The sequence below is a fragment of the Gorilla gorilla genome, chromosome 21, assembly GCF_029281585.2.
Source record: "Gorilla gorilla gorilla isolate KB3781 chromosome 21, NHGRI_mGorGor1-v2.1_pri, whole genome shotgun sequence".
Classification (NCBI taxonomy): domain Eukaryota; kingdom Metazoa; phylum Chordata; class Mammalia; order Primates; family Hominidae; genus Gorilla; species Gorilla gorilla.
Window position 1 is genome coordinate 60,783,397 of NC_073245.2, and position 23,618 is coordinate 60,807,014.

The window sequence follows — 23,618 nt, forward strand, 5'->3', positions numbered from 1 at the left end:
CTGCTGTGGGGATGTGTGTAATTCTTATCTCCGTCACAGTTAATCGAGCGCCCATACTAAGGAGATAACGTCCCTTCCCTCGGCACCTGACTTAGGGAATTAAACGGCTGTATATCTGTTGCTCCAACTGCACGGAAGTCCACAGTCCTCCCCAAACCTCACCTCGAGCTTCTCAAGTAATGGATTTCGATAAGGGCATAATAATCACCATCTTCTTTCAGTTTAAAAATGCAGTGCTGGGTAAAATAATGTTTCTAGTAAGAGCAGAAAACATGGGAATGTCGTGGATGAAGTGCAGACAGAAATTGGCGATAAGGGAGGTGGGGAGATGGGAAGCTCTGGGTGAAGACGGGGACAGGGTGGGGATGAGGTCCTGGAGTGCGGGTAATGATAAGGAAACCTAAAGCTGCCAACAGAATTAAGACTGCCCGAGCCAGGAGACACATGGGGCATTTTTTAAGGATGTAAGGTGTGAGAGGTCATTAAACTAAGTTACCAGAGCTTCCAAGAGACAAGAAGAGTAATTGAATGAGAGGCCCTGACATTGCAGAAAGTCTAAATTAATTCTTTTCTTGGCTGCTCATGCAGGAGGATGAAAAAGCAGTTATCAGAAATAAAAGATAACCAAAATATTTTTGAACATACACAAAATGAATGTGTGAGGGGGGAGTATAACTATATACCTACGGAGAGAAGAGAAAGAAGTGGAGAAATGAGGGGGGCAGGGAAAGAAACCCTAATAAAGGGAATTGAAAAAATCATTCATTTTTTGATGTTACAGTGGGAGTTTCTGTGACACAAATATACTTGAAAAGCCTCCTTTGACCTGCCTTTTGAGCCATAGTTGATACTTACCTCATGCAGGGCAGGTAAGCCCCACAGTGGGGCTTAGTTCAGGAGGGTTCTTGGCTTTGTGCAAGAAAGAATTCAAGGGCAAACCAGAGGCAGAAGAAAACAGCTTTATTAGAGAGCCAGTATTACTGCTCTGTGATCGCTCCTGCAGAGCAGGGCTACCGCATAGGCAGAGAGGAGCAGCTCAGAGCAGTTTTGCAGTCATATTTATACCCACTTTTGTTTTTGTTTGAGACAGTGTCTCGCTCTGTTGCCCAGGCTGCAGTTCAGTAGGCCATCTCAGCTCACTGCAACCTCTGCCTCCTGGGTTCAAGTGATTCCTGCCTCAGCCACCTGAGTAGCTGGGATTACAGGTGTGCACCACCACACTCAGCTAATTTTTATATTTTTAGTAGAGATGGGGTTTTGCCATGTTGGCCAGGCTAGTCTTGGAGTCCTGGCCTCAAGTGATCCACCTCCCTCGGCCTCCCAAAGGGCTGTGATTACAGGTGTGAGCCACCATGCCCGGCCTTATACCTACTTTTAAAAACATTCAGATTAAAGACTGTTTCATGCAGAAATTTCTAGGGAAAGGAGAGTAACTTTTGGGTATTTACGTCATTGCCATGGAAAGGGGCAGTAACTCCCGGGTGTTGCCATGGCAATGGTAAACTGACATGGCACACTGGTGGGCATGTCTGATGAAAAGCTGCTTCCACCCAAGCTCTGTTTTAGCAAGCACGGATTTTGGTCCAGTGTCTGAGCCCCACCTCTGGAGTTGAGTCCCGCCTCCTACCTCACACTTCCAGGTCCCAGGCTTTGCAGGAACCACAGCAGCCCCTTAAGAGCTGTCAGGGAGCCAGGACCAAGGCCGCATTGCCCATCCTTTGTCCTGTGAATCCTACGTCCTCACTGCCTGCACAGATGTCCCCAAATCCCCACTCCAGGGTGAGCACAATACATTCCAACACCACTGCCTGTTCTCTTCTCCTACTCAGAGCTTCACGAATCCCAGAGTGTGAAATCTTTGCACAAAAACATGGCACTCGGTAATATTACATCCTATACAGTCTCTCTTGGTTCTTCCAATTACCTCAAAGAAAACATCTTGATTTGGTGCTGATGTGCCTCTCCCACCTCTCCAAGCCCAGCTTTTCATCCTTTCCAACAAAGAAAGAAAAGCCCCCAGGCTTACTGCAGAATGTGGCACCTCTGCTTAAGTTTATTGTTTTTATTTTTACAGTTAACCTTCCTTCCCAGCAAGAGATGCCGGTTTCACATTTACTCTGGATGATTTAAGTGTTTCTTTCAAATGAAAGTTTTTTAGTGAAAAAAAAAAAAAATGGGTTTATTTAAAGAAAGCTATCAGAGATCAGCAAACTACAGCCCTGAGGCCAACTGCCTGTTTTTGTAAATCAAGTTTTCCCGGGACACCGCAGTGCTGATCTGTGTATAAATCGTCTCTGGCTATGGCTGCCTGGCATTATGACGGCAAAGCAGGGCACTTGCAACAGAGGCCATGTGTCCCACAAAGCCCAAAATATTCACTCTCTGGCACTTGCCAGAAAATATTTGGCCACCCCAGGAGCAAAGGATCATCCTAGGGAAAGTGGAGACAGTGGCAGGTGAATGATTTAAATTGAGTAAATAGGGAACCCTGGTTAGGAGCTTGGACCCCAGGGTGAGACAGCACAAGGTGAACCCCAACTCCCCTATAGACCATTGAGTCCCTTCTTGTGGAGGATCCTAGGCTCCCTCATCTGTAAAATGGGAAAACAGGCCCCACATGAGGCTCTTGTGCAGACCGGTGAGATACTGCGTGCAAGGCATAGGTCTGTGCCTGCCGCAAGGTAGACAGCCAGTAAGTGGCCACCTTGAGTATTACCAGGGCAGGAGGTGAGAAGATCCATTTATCACCAGCTGAGATGAGAGTTGCCCCGAGAAGAATCATTCAGACTTGAGTAGGGATGTGAAGTTGAGGTCAAAGGCAGGAGGGAGAAAGGGATGGGGTTGCTAAGCAACACATCCAGATGCTGGAGGTGGCAGAAGTGGCCAAGGGACCAGGGCACAGATAAAATTACCCACCTGTGTTGCTCCAACGTCACCAGTAAAATCTGTCCATCACAGCTGCCAGGAACATGGAATTTGAGAAGACTAATAACAAGGAAAGGCCAGGAGTGGTGGCTCATGCCTGTAGAGCTTCAAGAGGCCAAGGTGGGATGATTGCTTGAGGCCAGGAGTTCAAGAGCAGTGCCAACAAAAAGACTGAAACTCTGTAAAATATTTGAAGAGATTTATTCTGAGCCAAATATGAGTGAACATATTAGGGGCTCATGACACAGCCCCAGGAGATCCCAGAACATGTGCCCAAGGTGTTGGGCTATAGCTTGGTTTTATATGTTTAAGGGAGACATAAGACATCAATCAATACAGGTAAGATATATATTGGTTTGGTCAGGAAAGGTGGGACAACTCGAAGGGGGCGAGGGGTGGGGCTTCCAGGTCATAGGTGGATTCAAAGATTTTCTGATTGGCAATTGGTTGAAAGTGCTAACTTATTACCTAAAGTCCTGGAATCAATAGAAGGGAGTGTCTGGGTTAAGATAAGGGGTTATGGAGACCAAGGTTTTATCATACAGATGAAGCCTCCAGGAGCAGCCTTCAGAGCTCTAATCAGGCCTAAAAAGGTCTCTTTTTTAGACTCTTAGTTAATTCTCTCCCAGGTCAGGAACTAGGCCTGGAAAGGGACAGAGATTCTCTACAGAATGTAGATTTTTCCCACAAGAGACAGCTTTGCAGGGCCATTTCAAAATAGGTCCAATAAATATATTTTAGGGTAAAATACTTGGATTTCTTTCAGAGCCTGCTGTCATTTTGTGATGTGTCACAATGCTACAAAGAGTCATTTGTCAGCCTTTAGGTCTCTGCCTTAATGTTAATGCTGGTCAGCTGTGCCTCACTTCCAACAAGAGGAAGGCACAACCCATTCCTATCGTGCCCTGCACTCTTGTTCCAGGTTTACTTTGGAATGCGCTTTGCTGAGAGGGATCCATTCACTTGGTGGAGGGCCTCAGAATTTTATTTTTTGGTTTACACCAGTCTGGGCAACATAGTGAGAATCTGTCTCTACAAAAAAATTTTTTAAAAAATTAGCAGGGCATGGTGGCACACACCTGTAGTCTCAGCTACTCAGGAGGCTGAAGTGAGAGGATCGCTTGAGCCCAGGAGTTCGAGGCTGCAGCGAGCTATGATTGCACCACTGCACTCCAGCCTGGGTGACGGCAAGACCCTGACTCTAAGGAAACAAAAACAAAAAAATACAATGAGGAGCCCACGCCATGCTTGGATGTGTCAACCTTAAATAACGAGATTCAGAAATTACGACTATAGTGTTTGAGCTCGAAGCTTGAGGATGACCACCCGGAAGCATAGATCCAATTTGCCCTGAACATGCACGATAATTAGCCAGAGTTACAAGTGGGTTTTTAAGGAAAAAAGAAGAGGCACTTTCTAAGTTGTTCACCAAGAATTTGCATTAAAATAACATAGACCATTGACTGGTTACACATTGTTCTTTGTATCACAAACTCCAGGAACATCAAGATAATCGGGAAGGCAGCTAGTCATGACTAAAACGCCTTTAAACTCTTGCTCCTGGGCATGGGGCCAGAGGAGTGACTGAAGTTTCATACTCATGTCTCCCTGGACCTGATACCTTCTGCGTACCTAACATAGCTCAGATTTCTCTGAGCTATTTTTTTTCCCAAAATGAATGGACTCCTGCAGAAACAAGACAGGCAGCTACAAGAAACATTGTGGAGAGTAAGAGCTCAGCAGAGGCCAGAAATGAGAGCTGGGAGGAGCAGGAAAAAATGTCAGCTTCATGCTGCGGAAATCTTGAGGATAGCTATGGACATTTGGACAGTCTACATTTGGGATTCTAACACCCGGGTTATGATGAGATTCTGTGGTCCTTTCAAGCCGGAATTGTTGGTGACCTGAACAAATTTTTGTGAAAATAACAGGAACAGGTAAGCCAGTCAGGACCCTCAGGCCATAGATACACAGACAGGGGATGTGTCCTGCATTCCATGAACACAGGGGTTCTGACCTCAGCTGTTCATCTCTCCACGAATCTGCTTTTTCCTTGAGCTTGTGTTGAGATTACGCCCGTATTTGTCAGTGTTACCATCATTTCACCTGGATATGCCACAAAAGCCAAAGACTATTATTTGGAACTTGGGTTTGGGGTAAATATTTACCTTGTTACCAAATTCCTCCCTTTGGTCCCCACTTCTTCCTGAGTCATGCCTGAGGCAGTCCCTTTCTGGAACCCTCCAGTTATCTGCAACAATAAATCCTTTTTTTCCCTCAGACTGTGGGGTTGGGTTTTCCATCGTTCAGCAAATGAACAATTCCCAATTTATAGACACCAGAGAAGGTAGGTACAATTACCCTCCCAATGTTACTGAACCAAAGCTGGGTCTGCTCACCTGGTGCAGCAAAGCCAAGCACTGACACTGAGGTTTGTAGCAAGAGAAAGAAGGCTTTAAGGTAGGGCACCAGCAAGGAGAATCAGGCAGCTGATGCTTGAGATGCAAACTTCCTAGGGGCTTATAAGGAAGGGTTTTTAAAGGCAGGGGTAAGTTTCAGGAAAGGAGAAGTTGCAGGCAAAATCATAAACCAATACATGGATGTCACACATTGGTCTGCCTTTAAAAAGGCAGGATATTTTGAATTGGGGGCTTGAAGGTCACAGGTGGATTCAGAGATTCTTTGATTTGCAATTGATTAAAAAAACAAGGTTTGTCTAAAATACTTAGGGTCAGCTGAAAGGAATGTTAAGGTTTGGCCTATAGGTGTGACTCTCTACAGGCCCCTCAGGAAGAGATTTAGAACAAAAATGGAAGTCAGGTTCAGTCCCAGTTCCCCTTTATCTGAGGTCTGCATGAAAACAGTCAGCATTTTCCATCTGGTGGGGTCCTAGCTCCTGAAAAACAACTCACTCAAGGACATGGGTCAAGATGTTCTCTTTTACTTTCTATAGGGAACTGGGATGGTTGAGTGTCAACTTGATTGGATTAAAGGATACAAAGTATTGTTTCTGGGTGTGTCTGTGAGGGTGTTGCCAAAGGAGATTAACATTTGAGTCAGTGGACTCGGAAAGGCAGACCCACCCTCAATCTGGCTGGGTACCATCTAATCAGCTGCCAGTGCAGCTAGAATGTAAGCAGGCAGAAGAACATGGACCGACTAGGCTTGCTGAGTCTTCCAGCCTTCATCTTTCTGCTGGATGCTTCCTGCACTCAAACATCAGACTCCAAGTTCTTCAGCTTTTGCACTCTTGGACTCACACCAAGAGTTTGCCAATGGCTCTAGGGCCTTCAGCCACAGACCGAAGTCTGCAATGTTGGCTTCCCTGCTTTTGAGGTTTTGGGACTTGGACTGGCTTCCTTGCTCCTCAGCTTGCAGATGACCTATTGTGGGACTTCACCTTGTGATCGTGTGAGTCAATACTCATTAATAAATTCCCTTTCGTATATACATTGATCCTATTAGTTCTTTCCCTCTAGGGAACCCTAACACAGGAACCTAACATCTTGTGACTCTGGCTTACTTGGGTGGCTTTTAAGTTATTACCTTCTTGCTTAGCAGGTGATATGGTTTGGATCTGTGTCCCTGTCCAAATCTCATGTGGAATTGTAATCCCCGATGTTGGAGGTGAGGCCTGGAGGGAGGCGACTGGATCATGGGAGTGGTTTCTCATGGATGGGTTAGCAGCATCCTCTTGGTGCTGCTCGTCATAGTGAGAGCCCGTGAAATCCGGTTGTTTAAAAATGTGTAGCACCCACTCCCCCTTCTCTTTCTCCTGCTCAACCATGTGAAGTGCGGGCTCCCCCTTTGCCTTCCGCCATGATTGTGAGCCCCCTAAGGCCTCCCCAGAAGCAGATGCTGCCATGCTTCCTGTACAGTCTGTGGAAGCATGAACCAACTAAACCTCTTTTCTTTATAAATTGCCCAGTCTCAGGTATTTCTCTACAGCAGTGCAAGAATGGACTAATACAGCAGGTTATTCATTTACTTCCCTAATTGTTGGCTGCAGAACTAGTTAGGTGCTTGGAATCTCCCTTGAAGGGACTCAAATTTTTTCCTTTATGTGGGTGGGGGTTGCGGGGGTGGGGGGGGGAGCCTGGCAGACCTCTAAAAGGGGTCCCTGCTCCATCTCACCCGTTGTACAGACAAAGACACTGAGAGTACTTCCACCTTACACCCTGCCATGCCTGGATTGCCCACCTCTGTTCTCTCCCAGCCAAAGCAAAGAGAAAGAGAGATAATGCTCACACCCCATTTGGCCATGTTTTTGTCACAAGGAGGCCTGGAAAATGTAGTCTTTATTCCAGGCAGCCAGGCTCCCTGCTACCAGGAGGAATGCTGAGGTCATCCAGCAGTCTCTGCCATAGCTGGGTAACCCCCACCCTGTCCATGTCCCCCATGGGGCAACTTTGAGTGCAGGACAGAGGACCCACAAGCTTCACACCAACCTGGCAGGACATCTTCATCACATAGCCTGGCCAGGTCATCCCCAGAGGAGGACAGCACTGGGGTCTGGGCAGGACCAAGGCTCTGGACAGGCCAGAGGGGAAAGGCATAAGCAGTGAAGGGAGCAATATCCACAAAGGCCCCACACCTTTCCTGGGTGCTGCTGGCTTCTTCCCACACAAGACATCTGAGACAGAGGCTGCAGTGAGAGGATCTCATGGTCAGTCACTCTTGCATTGGATGGGAAACTCCCACCTTTGAATGAAATGCTAATTATAGCCTCCATGTACAGTCTGTTACCTGCTAAAAATATGCTGTCTTATTCTAGTCTCTGCAGGTGCAGCCGAGTTGGGGGAAATAATGCTGTTTTCAGCATGGGTACAAGGAGACAACTGAATCCTAGACTCTTGGGGACAGCATCTGTCTGTCTGGGAACTTGTTTCCAGGAGTGTGACCGATGTGAAGGGCCAGGCAGAGGAAGTGCTGCAACCCCAGGGGCACAACAGAGCGGAGCTAACTGTGGGAGGAAGCGTCTTCCAGGCTCAGCCTCGCAGTGGAGGCAGCAGCCTCAGCTTCCAGGGCTGACAGACATTCGTCATCACGGCAGGAGGGAGACTGTTAAAACAGGCACTGAGGGAGTGCAATGGGGCCCCCCAATCCACCCAAGAAAGCCCGAAAACAGGGATGTTGGAATGAGATGGGGAGGAGAAGGTCCCGAAGACAGGAGAGGAGGCAGGTATGGGGAAGGATTGAGAGTTGTCATTTGTTCATTCATTTATTCTACAAATATTTATTGAGTCCTACTATGCACCAGGCACTCTGCTAAGTTCTGGGTTAAAGTGACAGATAAGGTCGCTGCCCTCATTTATTAAAATAATATTTCAACATATATGGAGTCAGGAACTGACCTAGGCACTAGAGACACACAGTAAAGAAAAACCCCTCCCTCTTGGAGCTTGAATTCTCATTAGGGAGAGTCTGATGTTCCTTTCTCAAGAACAAATTGTATATGTCCATTTTCGCTCTGCTGATAAAGACATACCCTAGACTGGGTAATTTAAACAAGAAAAAGGGTTTCATGGACTTACAGTTCCACGTGGCTGGGGAGGCCTCACGATCATGGCAGAGGGCAAGGAGGAGCAAGTCACATCTTACATGGATGGCAGCAGGCAAAGAGAGAGAGCTTGTGCAGGGAAACTTCCATTTTTAAAACCGTCAAAGCTCATGAAACCCATTCACTATCACAGGAAGAGTGCAGGAAAGACCTGCCCCATAATTCAGTCACCTCCCACCAGGTTCCTCCCAGAACACATAGGAATTGTGGGAGTTACAATTCAAGATAAGACTCGGGTGGGGACATAGCCAAACCATATCACAAACGAACAAGGAAAGGATGACAAGAGTTGGGGACTTCCATGGGACCCTCCCATCCTTGTCCCTGGGTCTCCAGTTCACAGCCTTCCAGGTCCAGGAGGTGTTGGCTTTCCCACCTGGCCACATCTGCTGCTCAGTTTCTCTCTTGTGCCCTTCGAAGGTTCAAACCAGCACCCTCAGCCCTGATATTCCCCCTCATTCTGGGGACATGACCACAGGGTCCAAGCAAGCCAGACAGCAGGGGAAGCCTCACCTCACTTCCACCTTCCATATCTAGATAAGAGGATCCAGTTGGCAGAGCCAAATTCACATACAGACCCAAGTTGCGTGAAATTTTGGGAAATGCCATTTTTAACATCCAGGCTCTACTCGGGAAGCAAAGAAAGGAGGGCCGTGGAGCAGGTGGCCAGGCCAGGTGGGACTACCCCTGCTACTCACCAGCCAGGCTCATCCCTCCACCCACTCCTGAACTTCCAAACACAACATTTCCTCTGCCTACTCCCGTGATCCTGTGCAAAGGACAACACCCCCTTCCCAGGGAGGCCAGAGTCCACCAGTGCTAAGAAATGGGCCAAGGGTGGGAGGAACAGCCGTCTTCCTGCCCCAGGAAACTTGACGTTGGCTGCAGCTTGAGAGGGGTCCATGGTGCCAGAAGCCCCTGCATCCCCTCAGACTGGCTCCTCCTACCCCTGCAGAGATGCCCCAGACCAGAGAAACTGGCCCCTGCCCCTATGTGCAATAACCCCTGGGGCATCACCTGTGAATGAGCCCACAGGAGGAAGGTCACAGCCAGCACTCAGGCTTTAGAAGGGTCCGACCTAGAATCGATGACACCCTAAATGGAGGGTCAGAAGAGGGCTCCCCCAGTTATAAATTCCTCAGAGTTTCAAAGAGGGCCGTTTCCCTGCAAGCTGAGTATTGAGGCTGCTGCTGGGTTCTATATGGTCAGAAGGGGGTACCCTGCTGTGGAGACAGACATGCTGTGTAGACATCACACCCACAACACACAAAAGTTCACACAGCAGGATGCTGCACAAAGTCACCAAATGCAAAGTTCACCTGGCATGAATATTCAATTGCCTGCTCCTGGAAATGGTGTTTCTATCTTTATCACTCACGGGCAGAATTGCTGTGGAGTTTCTCATATCACTGACATTGACCTCTGGTGGGCCAGTCAGGTGATGGCCTCAGAAGGCTGCTCCAGCCCAGCTGGGACGGATCCGTCTCCACAGCACGGGATGTTTGCTTGAATTCGACTAATATCTACCCTCAGGAAGGACCATCTTTGCTGTCAGCTCTGGTTTTATGATCTCCTGTGAAAGGGAAGACATGTCTCCATCCAGGGTCAAGGCTCCAAGCCCCTCATTCTCACCCGCAGGTGGATCCCAGCATAACAGGAAGTTGAACATCATTCCCCACTGGAGTTGGAGGCCCAGACACCCCCTGCAGCTCCACAGGTGTGGGGAAATCAGGTGCCTCTGCCTTTTCCTGGTGGGGTCAGGGACTGGAGTCTAGAATAAGAGAGTGGGAGGTCACTGAGGGGAAGATGGCATCTGAAGAGAGGAAACACCTGGGAGAAGCTATTTGCATTTTGTCGTTTCAGAAGCTAGATGTTGGAACGCAAAGAAATTCAACTCACAGTAACACAGTGAGAACATTTTCACAAACAGTTTTCCACGGATGTGAACAGGTTAGAACCCTGAGCTTTCTAAAGCACAGCCTCTGGAGGCAGATTCTCTGGGTTCAAATCCCAGTCCACTGTTTACTAGCTGTGTGACCTTGGGCAGGTTACTTAACCTCTCTGTGCCTGAGTGTCCTCATCTGTAAACTGAGGATAATGATAGTTCCTGTTACATAGGATTATTGGACAACTTAAGGCAAACAATATCAGCAAAGTGCTCAGTGCACCATCTGCCTATGGGAGGCGAGGGTTTAAAATGTTAGGCATCATCACCCTCATTTGCTTGCATTGAATTTCATGTTGGTTATTGGCTTAATATTGATTATTACTGATGTTTTATATTGATTATTGGCTTTATATTGATTACTTCTGATTATTACTGATTGGTTTTATATTGAGTATTATATGGCATCTGATAACATTCTCATGACCTTCATTCTTCATTCCTGGCCCTACAGCATCATGTGTTTTTCATGCTGGCATCAATTCCATTCCCTTCATCCGACCTTTCCCTGCAGAAACACAGCCAGGGAAAGGAGCTCTGAGGTTATCCCCCATCTTTACCACAATCAGCAGCCACGGATGTCCCTGAGCCCAGAGCAGGTGCTGGCCCATCGTCCCTCAGAAGGTGGCACTCTACGCTCTACAGAACATGTGCTTCCCATTCCACCTTCCAGCATCTGCTAACCCTGGATGGCTGCCCAGCCTTGCCCTGGCCTCCCTTCCTGCTCATGAGCATCCCCTTCCCCACACAGCAGTTAGAGGAATCCTTCTCATGCTGAATCAGCTCCAGGCACCTCTCTGACCACAACCCTCCAGTGCCCCCATCACAGGACAGACTGATCAGGTCCTGCCTCCTCTCAGTTCCCATCTCTGCCCAGGCTCCCCTCACACTTGCCGCCCTTGGTCACTCCAGCCTCACTGCAGTGTCCTACTCTCCACCTCAGCTTGTCCCACCTTAGGTCCTTCTATCAAGAGTGACCGTCCCTGAATATGCCCACCCTCAACTGGCTCCTCCTCGTTACGAAGATCAAGTGGCACCACCTCAAAAGCCCTCCCGACACCCCAGTCCAACATCAGCCACCCCCTCCCATCCGTTAGGTCACTCTCCCCTCCTGGAATGTAAGTCCCAAGAGGAAAGGGATGCTGGCAGTGCTGGCCACTGCTGCATCCCCAGCACCCAGCGCCCAGGACCCAGTAGGTACTCAGTGACATTTGTGGGGCACATGATGAATCAAAGTGGCCTGGGACTGCGGGCAGGAGCAGCGCCCCCTCGGCAGCATGGGGGGTTGTAATAATAATGTCACCTGTGTTTACAGCCTGCTTCACAACCTGCAGAACTTAAGCACCCACCATCCCTGAAAGAGAAAGATAAACACAAATCCAGACGTTTAGCCAGAAAATGAAGGGAAGACGGAAAGGTTTAAAAATGAGCGAGAGCATATGTTTCTTCCTGGCTTCAAGATAAAAGAGGATACCCAGAGGAGAAAAGCACTCAAAAAACATGATGCTTTATTCAAAAATTAGCCCACAGCAGAGTGTCAGGGAATCTGTAGTAACGAAGACTCTGGGATAAATTCTTTTAAATTAAGAAGCAGAAGGAGAAAAGGCAGCAGCCCTGAGCCTTGACTTTGGAATGTCCTCCATCCATCTGCTTATCTGTTACCAGCTGGCAGAGTGGGTGCATGGCAGGGGGAGCCAGGGCCACCATTCCTCCCCTCAGCCCTTTCTGCTCTCAGTTTAGGGATAACCAATGTTTGATGGCTTGTCTCTCAAGAGTGATTAGAAGCAAAGCTGCCCATTACAGGCTAAATATCAAAGCGTTCCTACAGAAATCTCACTTCCTAAGCTCAAAGCCCTGATTCTGGGCTGCCTCTTGACCCAACTCATCTGGGACCCTGACTGGCACCAGCAGACGACAATGGGCTGACACACACAGTGCTTACTGCAGACCGGGGAGTGCAGTTCTGAGCTCTCCGGGTGTGTGAACTTACTTAATCCTCACCTGAACTCAACAATGCTATTGGAATCCAGCTCACAGATGAACAGAGCCAGACTGGGCAGAATCAATGCTCCCTGGGCCCATGGCTGCAGGACAGCGGAGCCACTTCCAGGACCCCCGGCCAGGACCAGGCCCACACCACTGACCACTGACGGTGCTCTGTGATGGAAGAGGGGCCTCAGCGACAGCCCCAGATACCAATATTGCTCCAAGTGCCTCTTTCCAGGAAACAGTCCTCTTCTGAGACAGTGAATCCAGCATAACAGGACAGTGAACAGACTTTTCCAGAGCTCTCAATCATGGCTGCAGTTCTACAGCTTCAAAGCGAGTGTGCAAACATCTGCAAGAGTCCCTGGCCTCCACCCCAACAAGAGAGAGACATTGGAAAGGTGATTCCTGGGAGGGTGTGTGATAAGAATTTGGATATTGGACCCCTCCAAGTCCCACGTTGAAGTGGGATCCCCAAAGTTGGAGTTGGGGCCTAAAGGGAGGTGTTTGGGTCATGGGGCAGCTCCCTCATGAAGAGCTTCATACCCTACCCATAGTAATGGCTTCTTAGTCTATGAGTTCCTGTGAGAAATGACTAGTTAAAAAAGCCTGGCACCCCTCTCCTCTCTCACCACGTGATCTGCATACACCAGCTCCCTTCCCATGCCATGAGTGCAAGCAGCCTGAGGCCTCACCAAAAGCAGACGCTGGCACCATGCTTCCTGTATAGCCTGTAGAACCATGAGACAAACAAACCTCTTTATAAATTACCCAGCTTCAGGTATTCCTTTATAGCAGCATAAATGGACTAAGACAGAGTCTTAAATCAGTTTGGGCTGCTATAACAAAATATTATTGACCAGGTGGCTTAAACAACAAAAATTTATGTCCCACAGCTCTAGAGGCTGGGAAGCCCAAGATCGAGGCACCAGCAAATTCAATGTCTGGTGTGGGCCTGCTTCCTGGCTCACTTATGGCACCTTCTTGCTACATCCTTACAGGGCAAAAAGGGGAGACAAGCTCACATTCTCCTTTCCTAAGATAACTTCAGTGTTGTCAAGGGGTTCACCTCTTCCCATGCAACCCCTGTGGCCTAGGATCCTCCACTCCAGGGTGATTCTGTTCAGTCTGAGCCTGTTCGCATACAGCATATGCCCCTGCTGATTGGTATTTGCACAGGGCTGGGGGCAGGTATGCCAAAACAGGCCAAATACACTAAAGGAAAGGACTTGTAGTGCATGCTTTGAGGGAGTTTTTCTCCTGTCTTTACCCAGTGGGCCTGCACATACTGCCATGTGGCCTCAGACGCTGGTGGCAGCGGTCTTGTGACGAGAAGGTGAACCAACCTCAGAACATAGCCAATAGAGTGAGCAGCAAAGCGGAGGCCAATTAACCCTGGATCTCTGCGGACATCGTAAAGCTGCTGAATCAACCTCCCCAGAGGTCCAGCTCCTGGCTGGTCTTTGAACTGGGAGATAACAAGTTCCCTTACCATGTTAGTCAGAGTCATTAGAGGTTTCAGTTACTTGCAGGCAACAAGCAAGCTAATCGACACAGCATCTTTTCCAAAAATCCTTCTCTGATCCCCCCAGCAACCAGCAATCCCCCCAGCAACCAGCAATCCCCCCCTTCTCGGAGCCTCAGGGACTTTTCTCACCAGACTAACCCACTGTATCGTGTGTGCCATTTATGTCGTATCGCCCCCATGAGCCATGGGCCCAAGGAGAATAAGATCTAAGTCATTTCTCTCCTCCTGAGCCCAGGGCCTTACACTTAATAGGGGCTTTGTAGATGTCATGGCACAAATGAATGAATAATTTAGAAGCCAGGTATCTCCTCTTCAGATGTATGTAAAGAAACACATTACTGTTACTTCAACTGCTCTTTCAGACTGTATGGAAGTATTTTTATGTCAGTAGAGATGAATGTTAAGATGTTTTGTTGTAATAAACTGCATGTCCATAAACGCCCTATCCCTCTTTTTCCCCAGTCAACAGCATCTGAAGACTCAGCAACTTTCTTCCAGCGAATGATGTCCCTCTTTAAAGTTCACACTCTCTTTAACAGATGTAGAAATTCCAACAAACACATCTGGACAGGTGGTTACCAAGATAACTCTCCAAAATAGGTCCAAAATGGGACTCAGGGCCACCAGTGAGATTTTCAACAATTCATCCCCCCATGAACTGTGAGGGCCACCCATCCTTATCACAAATAAACCTTGACCTCCAGGATACGACGCAGGCTGGGCCTTGCAAAGAGGAAATACAAACTCCCTTGGGTGACCTCCGAATAGGATTTCAGGAAGGGGAGTGGTGGTCGTGCTGTAAGATCAGAGTGGACCTGATCTTACGGAGGCTGTGGAAACCAAGAGCAGGAACCCCCAACATCCAGCTTGGGACCGTGGCACACCACTGCACGTTTCTGAAATCTCATCTCCCCCAAAGCCTACCCCTCCCACCGTCTTACTTACCATAGTGATGTAGGCCAGGCAAGCTCCAAAGCGGAGCTTAGCCTGGGAGGGTTCTTGGCTTTGCCCAGGAAAGAATTCAAGGGCAAGCCAGAGGTAGAAGAAAACAGCTTTATTGTAGCAGCAGTGTTACAGCTGAAGTATTACAGCTCTGTGACTGCTTCTGCAGAGCGGGGCTACCCCATAGGCAGAGAGTAGCAGCTCAGGACAGTTTTGCAATCACATTCATACCCACTTTTAATTGCACACAAGTTAAGGGGTAGTTTATGCAGAAATTTTGGGGGAAGGCGTAGTAACCTTTGGATCACCGAGTCATTGCCATGGAAAGGGGCAGTAACTCTCAGGTGTTATCATGACAACGGTTAAGTTGACATGGCACACTGGTGGGTGTGTCTGATAGAAAGCTACTTCTGCCCTGGCCCTGTTTCAGCTAGTCCCCAATTTGATCTGCTGTCTGAGCCCTGCCTCTGGAGTCGAGTCCTGTCTCCTACCTCAATAGTAAACGGCAACTCAGCCTTTCCAGTGGTCTAGCCACCTCTTTCACCTCCACCGTGAATACCACAGCCCAGGCATCCATCACCTCACACCAGACTGTGGCAGTGCCTCCTCTCTCATCTCCCCAACTCCACTCCTGTTCTCCACGCAGTTCATTCTTCACACACAGCCAGAGGTAGTCACTACCAAATCCTCTGTCCAAAACCCCTGGTCATGTCCCATCTCATCAGAACACAATCCAAAATTCTGTATCGTGTAGAGTGAACGACTTGTCCCAGCTTTCTGAAGACTGCCCCAGTTGTATCACTCAAAGTCCTGTGTCCTGGCAAACTTCAGTCCAGGCAAACCAGGAGGGTTGGTCACCCCAGGATCACAACATTCAAGGCCCCACATAACTCATACCATCCTCCCCCTTGCTCACTCCACTACAGTGGCCACACAGGCATTCTTGTTCATTCTAGAACATGCCAGGCACACTCCTACCACATGGAGGGCCTCTGCACCAGCTGTTCCCTCCAACTGGAGCATGCTTCCCCCAGATGTGCACCTGAAAGACTCCTTTGATTCCTCCAAGCCTGTGCTCAAATGGCACACTTCAGAGAGGACTTCCACGCCCCCATGATCGAAAGTAGGCCCCAGACACTTGATTGAAAAGCCCTGCTTTATTGCTTGTTTTTTATGGCATCTATTACTACCTAGAATAGCACATACTCATAAATGTATGTACATGTTTGTGTGGCATATGTGTATGCATGCACATGTATGTCTATGTGACTGTATCTGTGGTGGGGCAGGCTGTGCCTATTGTTCACTGCCCCCGAACTCCCCTGGAACATCAGCTCCCGGAAAACGGCCCTGGTCTGTTTCATCCACAGCTACATCGCTGGTGCCTAGAGCATGCCTGGCACGTAGGAGCTGCTCTGTAAAGAGCAGATGAATGAATGAACGGTACACTCTTCTCAAAGTGTTGCCTCCATGGAGAACTCAGGGAGACAGACAGAAGCTGCCTGGCCCAGGGTATCTGAACCCAGGGGCTGGACTCCTTGTCCAGTGTCCCTTCAGGGTAAGAGCTAAGGTTGCATTTGTGTTTTTCTTCTCAGCACAGAGGACCTTTTTGCAATTTTCTGGCCATGGGAACCATCGCAGAAGCCAGTCATCAAGCTTGGCCTCGGTGAACATGCTCTCCTAGAACGAGCCTCAGACCTTCAGATCTGCCCATCTCCAGCAACCCAGTTCCTGGACAGTCACCCCAGGCAGCTCCCCTATCCATTAGGACAGAGCTAGACAATTAGGGTGTAGGGCTTGGTGAATCCTGAGGGCTCATCTCAGGCCACCCCCGCTCTAGTGAGGAACCTGCAGGCAGAGGAGGGACATGACTGGCACTGAGAGCGTTGCAGGCAGAGTCGGCAAGACCAGCTTTCTCCCACCGCAGAGCACTTTCTCGATGGAAGATTCTGGGAATCTTTACCCAATTCCATTCTCTCACCCTTCTTGCAAGTCAGCAGGGCAGAAACAGGGGCAGCAGAGCCCCACTTGGCAAACAAAGAAGCTGAGGCACAGCCAAGGTCAGTGACTCACCTTTCTTCAAAGAGCTAATTACTGTGGGGCCCCAGCAAGATGGTTACAGTGTGGGCCCTGAGCCGTGGCCTGGGCTAGGTCCTGGCTCTGCCACTTTCAAGCTGAGCAAATTGCTCACCCCTGTGTGCCTCAGTTTCTCCAGCTATAGAACTGGTAATAAGCGTAATTGACCTGTGGCTTTTACCAGCACAATGAAACCCAGGCATCACCAATGGGAGGAGCCCAGCCCTGGAGGCAGATGCCAGTTCCACCCCACCCGCCCCTCCACCCGCAGGCTGAGGCTCCCCCGACCCCTTTGCAGATGGAAATAATGGCAGCACCTCTGGCACAAGGCAGTTGTGAGAACTGATTGTGATGTTTCACTGGTTTCTTTCAATGCTTTGTTTTGTTTTGGAAAACAACCAGAGCAGTGCCTCCACACAGCAAGCGCAATATAAGTATTTGTTAAATAAAAATATGGAGAACACACGTATAGCGCTTAGGCCAATGTCTGATGTAAGTGATGCTTTTAGTGACACAGACCAGAGCGTGAGTCATCCTGACCCTCCTGCTTCCCTCCCGTCCATGGTAACCCCCAGGCCACATCTCAGACTCACGGGGCCACTTGGATGCCATTTCGTCTCAGAGATGACCTTGCTCTCTCTGCTTCCATATGCCACTGCCCACCTCCTCCAGACACCCTGTCTCCCACACACACACATACACTCACACACACAATCACACACACAGGCTCACACACATGCACATTCACACACGTACAGACTCACACACTCATATACTCACACTCATTCAAATGTATAGTTACACACCCTCACACATGAACATAGTCAAAAACACACACTTACACACATACACACTCACACAGACTCACACACATGAAGCCTCTGGGGTGCGTGCAACCAAAGCTCTAAACCGAGGCTCTGAATCCCAGCCAACATTGCAAGCTCCACACTGGGCCTCCTCCAAGCCCCCATCCCTGCCCGAATACCCAGTTCCCGCACTGCCAGGACTCACCGACGCCTCAGCAGAGCGTGGACTCTGTCCCCTTGATTTAGGCAGCGCCTGCCACCTGATCACAGAGCACAGCCTGTGATGGCATTAAACACTTTAAAGATCAAGTTATTATTTATAATTATATATATGCTTATTTTAACAGTAACTCTTATCTACTTAATTGGAATATAAACTAGAAAATAAAATAATGTTATGAATTCCTGCTAGGCGCTATTTTCTTCTGAAGGCCCTGAGCCAGAGGCCTGTTAAAAAGAAAGATCGCGTTTTGGAGAAATGTTAAAGACATAGTGTGTGAACTTGAGACTTCCCTTAAGGAAGGAGAGTTAAAAGAAAGGGGGGTTTGAAGGGCCACCTTCCTCACGATGTGTCTCCGCGTTACACAGTGAGTGTTTGTGTGATTGCTGGAGTGATGTTCTGTGTCATCCTCGATCGTGGAAGACCTTCTGCCCTACCCACATCCTCAAACACTTCACTGGGCTCAGGCCCCCCTTATGTCTGCTGATGTCTGCATCTCTTGCTTGAGGGCTTCTTCCAGAACACAAGGTGGCCATTCTTCCAGTACACACATGCATGCACACACACACACATACACACAAACATATGCACACATACACACACACACACACGGCAAGCTGGAAATCACAGGGAATAAAAAAAACCCACCATATCACCACCACCAACTTCCAACCAATGAGTCCTGAGAGTTGGAGCATAAATAACCCAGGCCTCCGGACCTGCAGGCGGGGCAACTCTGCCCTGTGGCTCATGCTGTCTGCAGCTCTTCTCCGTAGGATGAAGCTCCCACGGCCCTCTACAGTAGCCCACTTAGTAACGCACCCTCTCGCAACCTCTTGGTTCTTTGCTTTCTGTTGCATTTCCCCTCTTTCCCAACTTCTGGTAAAGGAATAATTTGCACTCAAATCCTTGTCTCGGGAACTCAAACAAATACATGTATACACATGTTCACAGCAGCATTACTCACAATAACCAAAAAGTAGAAACAGCCCAGGCGTCCATCAGCAGATGAACGGAGAACCAAACTGTGATCTATCCACGGGATGAAATGTTATTCAGCCCTAAAAATGAATGGGGTTCTGATCCATACTGCAACATGGATGAACCTTGAAAACACGATGCTAAGTCCTTGAAAGGAGCCACACATAAAAGGTCACATGATCCCATTCATGCAAAAGGTTCAGAATAGGTAAATCCATAGAGACAGAATGCAGCTCAGGGGCTGGAGGATGGGAAATGGGAGCAACAGGTTTGGGTTTCATGGTTATAGGTGATACAAAATATTTTGAAACTAGATAGAGGTTGTTGTTGTACAACATTGTGAATGTACTAAATGCCATTTTGTTCACTTTAAATGGTTAATTTTAGGCCAGGAAAGGTGGCTCACACCTGTAATGCCAGCACTTTGGGAGGCCGAGGTGGGCAGATCACTTGAGGTTAGGAGTTCAGGACCAGCCTGGCCAACATGGCAAAACCCCATCTCTATTAAAAATACAAAAATTAACCAGCTGTGGTGGTGCATGCCTGTAATCTCAGCTACTCAGCAAGCCGAGGCAGGAGAATGGCTTGAACCCAGGAGGCGGAGGCTGCAGTGAGCCGAGATGGCACCACTGCACTCCAGCCTGGGCAGAAGAGATTCTGTCTCAAAAAAAAAAAAAAAAAAAAATTAAAAAAAGGTTAATTTTAGGTTTTGTGAATTTCACCTCCATTTTAAAAATTTCTTATCTCAGGGTCTGCTTCTGGGGGGCCCAAACTAAGTTACCTGGCACCATGGGCGGCAACCCATCCTAGGGACTGCGCCGCCTCTAATGATAAGATACGGGGAGCCAGGAGCCCTACGTGACCTCCCTCTTCTGGGGAGGTTCTTGGTCTGATCCACTGCTTTTTCCTGAGATCAGAACTTTCAAATCTACCTTGTGAAGTCTAGAAAAGCACATCTTTTACAGAGAGTGGGATTAGGAAACTGGTCATAATCTTACTGTCCTCAAAAAGAGCACTTTTTCACAAACAGGCTGAGAGGTCTCCCCAGCTTTTCTCCCTATGCCCTATGACAGACCTCAGACCATGAGATTTAGTCCAGAAAAATCCTGGAGGCGTCTTGACTGTGAGAACCAGGAGTAGAGTCAGCTCAGGAAGGGGCTGCCTAGAGATTTCCACTGGGAGGGGAAGCTGCTGTTTATGAAATATTTTCATATGGCATCGATTACTGAAAAAATGAACAGGAATGGAGTTGATCAGATTTGCAATTAGAGACGATCACTCTGGCTGCTGCTGTAGAGAAGGAACTTGAGCAATGTCAGCAAGGACACATAACGCTGATGAGGAGGTCATTGCAAAGACTCAGGCAGGAGATGATGGCAGCTTAGACAAGGGTAGTGGTGGTGCAGATGGAGGGACCAGATCTGGGAGATACATGGGAGGTGAAATCCACAGGCCTGGGTAATGGACCGTATGGTGGGAATCAGCAAGCAGACAGGTGAAGGTACCATTGTCTGAGAAGACAAGCATAGGAGAGGAGCAGGCAAAGGACCGGGGTGGGAAATCCTGGCTTCATTCTTAGATGCGCTTAGTTTTGGGTGCCTTTGAAACATCCTGGTGGAGATTCCAGGAAGCCAGGTAGGTACGGGGTTCTGGAACTCAGAGGAGAGGCATGAGCTATAGAGACCACCAGCCTGGAGATGGTAAAGGAAGGAAGAGAATCTTTAATTACAGACCAGGAAACAAAGGCATAGAACAGGAAAGAGATCTAACAAGGTTCACGGTCTCAGTGGCCTAGCAGCACAGTATCGTCAGTGTGGTGGGCTCAGTAACGACCCTCCAAAGGTCTCCACATCCTAATCCCTGGAACATGTCAATTGTCATTGTGGAGGGCTCAGTAACGACCCTCCAAAGATGTCCACATCCTAATCCCCAGAACTTGCCAAGATGTTACCTTACTTGCTAGAAGGGGGCTCTGCAGATGTGATTAAATTAAACATCTTGAGCTGGGGAGATTATCCCGGATTCAGGATAATCCAGGTGGGTTCAACGTAATCACAAGGGGTTAGGTTCTGTTAGAGGAGAAGACGATGTGGTGAGAGAAGCAGAGATTGGAGCAATGAAGCCAAGGAAGGCAGCCCCTGGAAGCTGGAAGAGATAAGGAGCACATTCTCCATGGAGATCCAAGAGGAGCCACTGCTGACACCTCGATGTGAGCCCCGTAAAACTCATTTCTGACTTCTGACCTCCAGAGCTGTAAGAGTGTGAATATGTGTTCTTTTAGACCACTAAGTTTGTAGCAATTAGTTACAGCAGCCACAGAAAGCTAATACAGCTGAACTCACATTATTATTGACCACATAAACCTGGATCCTTGGGGGACTCTCTGACTGTAAGTAACAATACTGTGAGGACATTTCCTGCTGACTTAACAAGAGGTCTTGGGGCTGATTCAGCCACTCAGACTCTCCCTCCTTTTGCTCAGCCCTTCAGGTTGGTAACGTCTCTGCCCACAATCATAGTATGGCCGCCATAACTCCAGCATCAGCACCTCACGGGACAATGTCTAAGCAGGATGAAGGGCACAGAAGTCAGGGGCCTCCAGATGCTCAAGACCTCTGGATTTAATGAAGAGAACAATGATTCCTGCAAAGCCCAGAACACTTCCTTTTACATCTCATTGGCCAGAATTGATCATAGGCTCACTCTGGGACTGCAGAGTGTTGGTTCCTCCCCCATGAGGGACAGGTTCCTGCCTGAGAGGAGAGTATAACATTCTGCTCTGAGCTCTCTTCCAGGTTCCCAGGTCCTGAGAGATTAACCCACTCCCTCCAAATTGCTTCTTTGTATCAAGATTCTGACAATAGAACATGAGGGACACAGACTGGACAAGTCACAAAGAAAGCTCCTTTCTGCAAGATTGCAACACCTGCCTCATCAGAGCCTCCAGACTTGTGGCTAGCACTCTGCCCATTTTGGCTCCTTCTCCTCTGAGCCCTCTTGTTCCCCAGGTTTTGGGAGACACTTCCTTAGGGGAGTGGCAACAGCCATTCCTTGGCAGTGTGAATCTCACTAAGTTTTTGAAAGTTCATCATGTGCTCTGAAAAAAAAAAAAAGCAGAATTCTATTAACAAGAGAGACTAGATATTGGGTAAGCAACTAGTAGTTGCTGCCACAAACTCTTTGTATGCTTACTTGGGGTAGCCTACCAGGCTTAACCCAGTTCTCAGCCAAGGGCGACTGTATTTCATAGGAACATGTGGCAATATTTGGAGATATATTTGGAGTCATATCGTGGGGGATGTTTCTACTGGCATCTAGTGGGTAGAGAGAGGCCAGAGACGCTGTCAAGCATTCTACAATGCACATGACAGCCCCACAATGAAGAATGATCTGATTGCAAATGTCAACAGTGCTGAGGTTAAGAAACTCTGACCTAATCCCTTGGGAGCAGGATAGGGGTGCCAGGTTTACCAAGAGGTGTATTCATATTTTTTTGGTGGGGGAGACGGAATCTCGCTCTGTCATCCAGGCTGGAGTGCATGGCACGATCTTGGCTCGCTGCAAATTCCACCTCCTGGGTTCAAGTGATTCTCCTGCCTCAGCCTCCCGAGCAGCCGGGATTACAGGCACCCGCCACCATGCCCGGCTAATTTTTTGTATTTTAGTAGAGACGGGGTTTCACCGTGTTGCCCAGGCTGGTCTCAAACTCCTGAGCTCAGGCAATCTGCCCATCTCTGCTTCCCAAAGTGCTAGGATTACAAGTGTGAGCCACTGCGCCTGGCCTGTACTTGTATTTATACTAAAATACTATTTCTTGTTTATCTGAAATTCACACTTAACTGGGTGTCCTGTGTTTGATCTGGCAACCCTAGAACAGGGTCAGACTCTATACCCCCAGTGTTTGCTCTATATCCCAATGTTTGCTGTCTCAGGGCTTAACAACCTAACACACATTTGTCAAATGAATGAAAAAATGAGGATCTCACCAAAGATGTCCAAGGCTGCTGCACACTCCGGTCACCTTGGTCAAAATACCTTCCTGGAGCCCATGCAGATAGCCTCCAAAACACAAAGCAGCCATCTGCTTCCTGGGCTCCATTACGGCAGCAGATCCCCTGCAAAGCAGCTCAGATATCTTCCCTTTCCCTCCCCTTCCTCCAGGGAAGGTTGGCTGCCTGCTCTGCAGTGACACTGCAGGGTCAGAACTCAGCCTGTGAGTAATCCAAGAACAGTGCCTATTTGAGGGGTTCCTCGCTGCTGAGACAGACAGCCTGTGGCCGTCAGTCCCAAATAGCATCTGTTAATGGCCCACTGGAGTATGGTCCCTGTCGAAGTCAAAGAAAAAAGCCCTTAATTCACTAGTCGTCTAAACAGACAACACCAGCTGATAACTCCTATAGCCTAGCTTATGATTCTTTATGAATCTCAGTGAATGCAGCTGCAAACAGACTATAAAATCTGTTTTATCCACAGGGGAACCCTTTAGAGGGCCGATGGTGGAAATTGGATTCATGAGGACCCACTGCCCTGGATTTTCATAGTCAAGTTTTGCAGGCAATGGAAGAACATCCCAGGGCCTCATATGACAGCACGTTTCTGATTCCATGAATACTCATTGTGCACCACCCTAAACCAGACAAAGAGTATGC

The 23,618-nt window shown here is 48.4% G+C and overlaps 1 long non-coding RNA gene across 2 annotated transcripts in view; it reads right to left on the reverse strand.

Annotated features, from left to right (window-relative positions):
• Positions 1–23,618, reverse strand: part of LOC129529151 (uncharacterized) — a 46,420-nt gene that overhangs the window by 16,828 nt on the left and 5,974 nt on the right. For both annotated transcript variants that reach the window (XR_010132280.1, XR_008674588.2), the window contains exons 2-3: positions 4,005–4,126; positions 2,917–3,104 (exon numbers count right to left, since the gene is read on the reverse strand). This is a non-coding gene — a long non-coding RNA (uncharacterized lncRNA). The remainder of the gene's footprint in view (positions 1–2,916; positions 3,105–4,004; positions 4,127–23,618) is intronic.